Source organism: Leptonychotes weddellii, chromosome 1 (assembly GCF_054177405.1).
Source record: "Leptonychotes weddellii isolate Sample4059 chromosome 1, ASM5417740v2, whole genome shotgun sequence".
Taxonomy (NCBI): domain Eukaryota; kingdom Metazoa; phylum Chordata; class Mammalia; order Carnivora; family Phocidae; genus Leptonychotes; species Leptonychotes weddellii.
The window spans coordinates 157,904,855-157,914,332 of record NC_138369.1 but is presented as its reverse complement, the minus strand read 5'-3'; the positions used below and the strand labels follow the sequence as shown (position 1 = coordinate 157,914,332).

The 9,478-nt window shown below is 34.4% G+C and overlaps 1 non-coding gene across 1 annotated transcript; it reads right to left on the bottom strand.

Moving 5' to 3' along the window:
* Positions 1 to 5,947: 5,947 nt before the first annotated feature.
* On the bottom strand, positions 5,948 to 6,020 carry TRNAR-CCU (transfer RNA arginine (anticodon CCU)). Its single transcript has one exon. It is a non-coding gene; the product is annotated as a tRNA-Arg (tRNA).
* Positions 6,021 to 9,478: the final 3,458 nt, after the last annotated feature.

Genomic DNA, 9,478 nt, shown 5'->3' with positions numbered 1-9,478 from the left:
TGCTTCTCCCTCTCCCACTCCCCCTGCTTGTGTTCCCTCTCTCGCTGTATCTTTCTCTGTCAAATAAATAAATAAAATCTTAAAAAAAAAAAAAAAAGATTAAAGATCTTGAGATGGGAACATCATCCTGAATCATCCTGGTTGGCCCAATCTAATCATGGGTACGTAAAAGCTTTCCAAGCTGGGTCAAAGATAGAGATGTGAAAATGAAAGAAGGGACAGAGAGATAAAGTTCCTAGCTTTTAAAATGGAGGAAGGGGGCCATGAGCTAAGGAACACAGGTGAGCTATAGAAGCTGGAAAAGAGAAGGAAATGGATTTTCCCCTAGAGTTTCTAGAAAGAACACAGCCTGCTCACCTCTTGATTTTAGCACAGTGAAAAACCTTTGTTGAACTTCTGAGTGACAAAACTAAAAGGTTTTGTTTTAGTTCACTACATTTATCGGAATTGGTTACAGCAGCAATAACAACATTTAATACATGCTCTATTTCTAAACCTTGACTTTACTGGTTTAAATCTATGTGATGTTCCAAGTTACATTTTGTTACTTTGAGCAGCATTCACACATTTGCATCAGAAAAATAATATAAGAAGTACATGGTAGACATGTAGAAAAATATCACAATAGGACTGTAAACACTTATCATTGATTTAAACTGACTTTATCCTTTTGTTTTTTTGACTGATTTTTTTATGCCATCTTTGCTGAAATTGTCCTTTCATGGGTGATTTTTATATCATGTCTTTTCTAAACCTGAAAAAATTAATTAAATGAGTGTTTTATTCATTTGATGACTACCATTGGGTTGACGATTAATTTTTTTCATTGAAATGGATGAATATATTTTTTGAACAAGCAATGATTTTGACGTATAAGTGTACTAATTCTATAGAACTACCAAGGTTGATTATCTCTCACAATAACATGATAAAAAGACATGTGGAATAGTATAGTTGGCTACTTGGTCATTTTATTTGAGTTAAATCTGCCTTCTCTAGTATAATGGACTGCTGGTTTTAAATTCTACAAAAGCAGTGCCTCTCATGTGAGGATTTTGATAAAGATTTACCTGTCATCTGGCTTTTCTGTCTGAGTTTTTGATGGATTATACTTGCATAACACTTGAGAAGTATATTGAAGATCACCAATGAAATGGGAGGCCATGGTTACATTTATAGTTAATGTTGTGTGTCACATTTATGGAGGATTTTCTATCTTCACATGTGGTTGACTTGGCTGGCTCACTGGTTATATACAGTTCTTGATCCATTTCAATCCTGTTTCAACACTGTAATGAAGTGAACTTAAATATTTTATATGCCACATTTTCAGTAATACATACAAACACATTAAAGGGTTTGTTCCAGGACATTGAAATACCACTCATATTCCTTTTGCTTACTCCTTACACTGATGAAATTCAAAAACGTGTGGAACAATCAACTTTTCCTGGCAAATTTATATGGATTTAGAAAACTATCATTTAATAAATTATTCTTTTTTTCAAACTAGAAATTCTATGGTATGGCCATAGCCTCAATTTAGAGATAGTTCAGTTATTTTGTGTTTTAAAAACTAAAAAAAAAAAAAAAAAATTATTTGCAGTTCACCTAAAGTGCTCCTACTTTGGGGAATTATTTCATGGTAAGTAAATTAACAAGAATATTCATTTATAAAGTAGGATGTCAATGAATTAATGGACACTGAGAAATGTGCCACCTCCTAATCTGAAATAATGAAATTGACTAGTTAGAAAAGCCTATCTCTAAAAGATGAAGGGCTTGGAAGAGAAAGCAAATGAATATGAGAAGGATGTTTTAGTGAACACAGTTGAGTCTTTTTTCACTGACAAGACCCCTTGAGGTTTTCCTGCCCTAATCCCATACATAGAGAAAATCACGGTCCAAAGATGTTGAACCTAGAGTATCCAGAAATCCTGGGTAAACAATGTTGGCATTAAATATTTGTGGTGGCTGGCTTTTTACAAATAACCAAGTGAATAATACATTCAGAGTTAATCAAGAGTTGAATGAGAATGAACCATTATAAGAGCTTGACATTGAAACTGATTTAAATGACTTCTAATGGGCAATTCACTGAGCAAAGCATGCATTTAGTATACTTTTGAAAGATGCTTTCTCAGAGAAAAATTTATTAAAATCTATATTGATGATGATGATAATGATATAAGTAATTAGAAACATTTACATTTGTATATTGAATTGTCCAGGATCACATACCAGTTAATCTAAATCTGTTTCTGTTGCTCTCTCAGCTACAATAAAACAAAATTAGACTATTTTATCTTACTATCTAGTATCAGTACACTTGATAGCTTGGCATGTCTATTTCTACCATGAGAATATTCCAAAGGTAGATCAAAATACTTTTTTGAACTACATTGTGTAAACTTAACTCTGGTTATTTTTTTATGTTCTAGATTCCAAGAATATGTACTTATATTGCAATACTAACTTTTAAATGTAATGTGTTACAAGTAATTAGTTCACAGCTTACCTCATATTAGTTTTATTTTATTCTTGCTGTTGTGAGATTTCAAAGAAAGCATAACCAGTTTTCTCAATCTATTGTCTATTATGCCCCCTTGAGATTATAAAATGCTCATGCTCCTACTGCCTTCAAAGACAGTGGTAGGCCAAATTCCATCTCCACTCCCTGTATTTTTTTTTTTTTAAGTTAGCTCTACGTCCAACATAGGGCTCAAACTCACAACCCCAAAATCAAGAGTTGCATGCTCTACTGAGACAGCCAGACAACCCTCCACTCCCCTGCTTTTATTTATCACTAAATATGCTCCCAACTGCCACAGAGTTATTTTCAAGCTTTAATTTTTTCATAGTTGAATTTCCAAAATAAATATTTTGTAAATATAAAATTACAATATTAAACCACACATATATATGCTGTTTGTAATCCCTTGATTGGATTTGTAAAGTGGTCTACTCCTACCAGCACTAACATTTGCCACTATTAATGGTAGCTAACTCACATTCCTCATGCTCTTACCCTGTGCAAATTATGTATAAACTTTGCATGTATCTGTTCATCTGTTTTGTAGATAAAGACAAAAACGTTTAGAGTGTTAAGTATTGTACCCAAGAGTCAACTTGGAACTCAGGGGGCCATATTCCAGTTTGGGGCTCTAATGTTTATTACCACCCTAAGATAATCCTGCAAACAATACAAAGTGGCTCTCCATGTCCCTCAGAGATGGCCTATCCATGTACACTGATCTTCAATATCCTCTGCAATCTGGCCCTTTTACTATTCTGGCCTCACACCTTACTACGCTCTAACTATGTTACCTTGTTCACTACATTCCAGTCATGCTGGCCTTCATGCTGTTCCTTGAACATAATAGGCATTATCCTGCCTTTTTACTGGTTGTCCTTTCTACTTGGAATACACTTTCCACAGATACTAACATGGTGAATGCCCTTAGCCTCTCCTCTAAATCTGTGATCAAATATAACCTTCTTTGTGATGCTAAAAAAATATTATTTAAAATTGCAAACTTCCCCTACCACCTCCAAGTCCACCACCCCCCAGGTCTCCCCATGCCCCCTCCCTTATTCTTTTTCATTCGTAGCACTTATCACTATAAAATTTTTAAAATTTACTTTCTAAAATCCACATTGCTAGGGTTAGTATCCAAAATATATAAAGAACTTACACAACTCAACACCAAAAACACAAATAGTCCAATTTAAAAATGGGCAGAAGACACGAACAGACATTTCTCCAAAGAAGACATACAGATGGTCAACAGACACATGAAAAGATGCTTGCCATTATTCATCACCAGGGAAATGCAAATCAAAATAACAATGCTATCACCTCACACCTGTCAGAATGGCTAAAATCAAAAACTCAAGAAACAAGTGTTTCCAAGGATGTGGAGAAAAAGGAACCCTCATACACTGTTGGTGGGAATGCAAACTGATGTGGAAAACAATATGGAGGTTCTTCAACAAATTGAAAATAGAACTACCCTACAATCCAATAATTGCACTACTGGGTATTTACACAAAGAATAGGAAAACATTAATTTGAAGGGATATATACACCCCTATGCTTATTGCAGCATTATTTATAAGGGCCAAACTATGGCAGGAGCCCAAATATCCACTGATAGATGAAGGGATAAAGATGCAGGGTGTGTGTATGTGTCTCTGTGTATGAGTATACATATATGTGGAATATCATTCAGCCATAAAAAAAGAGTGAAATCTTACCATTTGCAACAATATGGATGGATCTAGAGAGCATAATGCTAAGCGAAATAAGTCAGTCAGAGAAAGACAATTATTTATGATTTCACTCATATGTGGAATTTAAGAAACAAAACAAATGAACAAAGGAAAAAAAGGGAAGCCAGAGACATATGGGTGGTTCAGTTGGTTAAGCATCTGCCTTGGGCTCAAGTCATGATCTCAGGGTCCTGGGATCGAGCCCCGTGTCAGGCTCCCTGCTCAGGGGGGAGTCTGCTTCTCCCTCTCCCTCTGTCCCTGCCCCCTGCCCATGCTATCTCTCTCTTTCTCTCTCTTTCTCAAATAAATAAATAAAATCTTAAAAAAAAAAAAAAGGAGAAACCAAAAAAACAGACTCTTAACTATAAAGAACAAACAGATGTTACCAGAGGGGAGGTGAGTGGGGGAATGGGTTAAATAGGTGATGGGGATTAGGAGTGCACTTGTCTTAATGAGCCCTGAGTAATGTACAGAATTATTGGATCATTATATTGTATACCTAAAACTAATATAGCACTGTATGATAACTATCCTGGAATTAAAATAAATTTAAATAGTAAAATAACCCCCCCCCCAAAAAAAAAACCCCACATGCTCTACTAGGTTGTGAAGTCCACAAGGTCAACTTTCTGGTGTTTTTTTTTTTGGAAAGCAATCTATTTTGTTCACTTATATACACCAGGTGCCTAAGGTACATAATGAGCACTCAATAAATGTTTGTTGAATGAACAAGTAAATGAATAATGATCTCTGCCTCTTTGCTCCACATACTTTATTTCCTCTAATATAATCAAAAGCTGTACAGCATTGATTTATCCTATGTTTTCTAATGTTTCCATGAAAGATTTTCACAGATTCATTTTTTATCATCATTTCATCATTTAGGAATCATTAGATACAGTGATATCTAATTTTTTTTAAAGATTTTTGTTTATTTATTTGTCAGAGAGCAAGAGAGAGAGAGCACAAGCAGGGAGAACAGCAGAGGCAGAGGGAGAAGCAGGCTCCCCACTGAGCAGGGTGGCTGATACGGGACTCAATCTCAGGACCCTGAGATCATGACCTGAGCCAAAGGCAGATGCTTAACTGACTGAGCCACCCAGGTGTCCCTAATATCATTTAAGTTTATGCTGAAAGTAAGAATGGTAATTGGAGCTTCTGCATTAATCTTCTGTGAGCCAGGATATTGTAAATTTTGCCTTGTCTTTTTTTTTAAGTCAAATGTCATTTATATAAGGAGGATTAAAACAGAATTTATAGATTGTACCAATATTATGGAAAACAAACTTGCTTGCACTACTCTACAGTCACAGATCGAATCTAACCATAGTCAGTTGTTCACATAGTGTATGCGACAACTTCAAGAGGAATCTGCCAAAAGTGTTAAAAGAATCCTGCAAAAAATTCAATACTATAGTAAATCATATAAGGAGAGTGTAGAATGGACTATGCTTATCCATCACAAATAAACAAACTCAAAGCTTCCATTTTTCTAAAGATAGCAACCATTTCCCATGTGAACTGTAGTATTTTAGTATAAGGTTATTTGGGACCATGTAGAGTTTATATTATCTACTGACACCAAAAAATATGATATACTTCTCTGAATCCTATTTAACTCACGTTAGTAAATCATTGGAAGGTTTTGTTTTTGTTTTATTTTAAGTAATCTCTACACCCAACATGGGGCTTGAACCTACAACCCTGAGATCAGGAGTCACATGCTCTACCAGCTGAGCCAGCCAGGTTCCATCATTTGAGATCATACTGCCATGTAGAGAATCCCTTTTAATTCTGAGTACCATTAGTTCCTATCAGTGTTGTTATTTTTTCTGAGTTGAGTTCATTCATATTTTTTAAGATTGCTTTCATTACTTAGTATTGCATTTCTTTTAATGGTAATAGACATTTATTAGTTTTTTCATCATCCAGCTTCTGACCCATTTTTAAGAGTGGGATATTGAGTCCCCACACTCAAATTTGAAGATGTTAAAAAAATGGTCATTTGACTCTCCTGGTGTGAAGATACAGGCACATGATCTAGATTTTACCCAGAAATCTCTATCCCAGACTGTGACCTGAAGCAATAACAAGGATATTCAGGTGTCACATAGAATCCTGCTTGGTGAAGAGAAGCAGAGTTGGCAGGAGCAGTAGCTACATTGATTCCAAAAGCAGTAATAGTAACAGAGGAAGCACCAGAGTCTGGAGTTGGTAAGGGAAGCAATGCTTGAGTGTCCAGAGCCTGGTGGCAGTGACTGGCATTATCAACAATCTCTGAATGATGGGTGGATAACCTTCAGCCTTGTTCTCTGACCTTCACCAAACTTTTTGGAGCCACTCCATGCCCTCTCAATAGCTTGTTTTTGTTTTTTTAGTTTAAGTCAAGTAGAATCAGTTTCTGTTTTTTGATTCTAAAAATCTAGTCTGCTATACTAATAAATGTGCATTTTAAGTGTAATCATTAATATTTAACAGTGATTGATTCATGTGTCTATGTACTAAAATGTTTATAAGCTGTATTTATGTCCTCCCTGAGATTATAAGCATGTTTTATCCAATGATTTTGTTATTTACTTAATATTTAGACATAACTTGGTAAAATTAACTGAGTAAAGCAATGTACAAAAGATGTAATGTGTGATTAACAGTCTCAATGTATCATCAATATTACTATGGAGCAAACCCAATCTTTATACAGTTTTATAAACACACAAATGTGTTGGGAAATCAGAATTTAATTCTCAAAAGTGTGATCACTCTTTAATGGTGTCGACAGCTAACTTTTATTGTCTTCAAATATCAAGTCTTTGAAATAATGGAGACGGAATTCAACTGGGACTCAGGAAATATTATTTTCAATATTATCACTGTTATCATTACCATAAACCAATATCCTCCTTTGAGGAAAAGACTTAGAATTATTAACGTATAAATTTCCCATGAAGTATCCATCAACAAATTGGTCTTGATTTACAGTGTTGAAACAGTTTCTAACTTAAAGTAAAAATATATGAAGCACATATTGTAAAATATTAATATTTGTCAATCTACTTTGTTGAGTATTACATGGAAATCGGCTGTATTAATCTATAAATTTTGTTTGTAATAATTTATGTTGAAAATTTTAAAATATTTTAAAATTAATTGAATAAAAGAACTCATACAACTCACCACCAAAAAAACAAATAATCCAATTAAAAACTGGGCAGAGGACCTAAATAAAGGCTTTTCCAAAGAAAACATGCAGATGGCCAATAGGCACATTTAAAAATGCTCAATATCACTCATCATCAGGGAAATGCAAATCAAAACTGCAATGGGATAACCCTTAATACCTGTCAGAACAGCTAGTATCAAAAACAAGAAATAACAAGTGGAGGAAAGGGAACCCTCATGCACTGTTGGTGGAAATCTAAACTGGTACTACCACAATGGAAAACAGTATGGAGGTTTCTCAAAAAATTAAAAGCAGAAATACCATACAATGCCATAATTCTACTTCTGGGTAGTTACCCAGAGGGAAAAAATACTAATATGAAATGATATATGCACCCCTATGTTCAATGCAACATTATTTGCAATAGTCAAGAAATGGAAGCAACCTAAGTGTCCATCAATAGATGAATGGATATAGATATGGTATATAGGGGTGCCTGAGTGGCTCAGTTGGTTAAGTGTTTGCCTTTGGCTCTGGTCATGATCTCAGGGTCCTGGGATGGAGCCCCATGTCAGGACCCCTGCTCAGCGGGGAGTCTGCTCCTCCCTCTGCCTCTGCCCCCTGCCCCTGCTCATGCGTGTGCATGCATGCTCTCTCTCTCTCTCTCTCAAATAAATAAATAAAATCTTTAAAAAAAAAGAAGATGTGGTATATACAATGGAATATTACTCAGCCATAAAAAAGAATGAAATTTTGCCTTTCACAACAACATTGATGGACCTAGAGGGCATTTTGCTAAGTGAAAGAAGTCAGAAAGAGAAAGACAAATGCCATATGATTTCATTTCTATGTAGACTCTAGAAAACAAATGAACAAGCAAAAACCAGAAATACACTCATAAATACAGAGAAGAAACAGGTGATTGCTGGGGGGAAGGGATAGGAAGATAGGAGAAACTTCTAGTTATCAAATAAATCATGAGGCTGAAAAAGATAGCATAGGAAATACAGTCAATAATACTGTAAGAGCTTTATATGGTGATGGATGATAATTATACTCTCATGGTGAGCATTTTGTAATATATATAATCAAATCACTATGTTATACACCTGAAACAAATATAATATTGTATGTTAATTACACATCGATAAAAAAAGATGACTTCATTTCTGACAGGAAAAAATTATTTGTAATATTTCATATTAATAAATAAAATATTTTAAAATTAATTCAAGAGAATGTCATTTATTTTCCATGATAATGTTAATTGTGCAATGAGAGTCAGTACACAGGACCAAGAATCACACATTGTTAAACAGATTTCTTTTGAATTTCTTACATTTTGTAATTCAATCCATTCTGTGGAAACATTACATCAGAAGCTATATAATAGACATGAGTTACAGGTAAAGAGACAGATGTGGATATAGATATAGGTATATATATGGTTTTTTATCTATACACATTTAAGTTACTTTCACTTAGGCTATTAAGATTATCATTGCTAATAGTGCCTATGAAAAATATGTTTATTTTTAATCTTTAAATGTTAAAATTTTGTAACACTTTTTTCACCTTGTAGTTAGAGAAAAATTGATACCAAAAGATGAATATAGGTGCATTATCCTTTCTGACTGATTTTTTTCTGCATCAGCCTCCACTTTAATATTAATTTATTTTCCAAAAGCAGAAGCTGATAATTTTCCCACATTGTGCCATGACTTTATGTCACAGAGACAGTCTAATCAGGTATAAAATGGAATCTAATATAATTTCATTTGAATAAGCTCAAGTAAAATTGGCCTCTGAGCAAAGAAGAAGTTATAAATTAAACTGTTGAATCACATAGAATTACCCACACAAAGGATACTTAAATGGTGGGAGAAACACATTTTCCCAATATAAATGAAGACTACTGAATTGTGGTTTTTATTCAGAGTCTGATGTAAAAAATGATATAAAATGTTATTGTAGGAGCACCTGGGTGGGTCAGTGGGTTGAGTGCTGCAATCTTGATTTCAGCTCAGGTAATGATTTTGGGGTTGT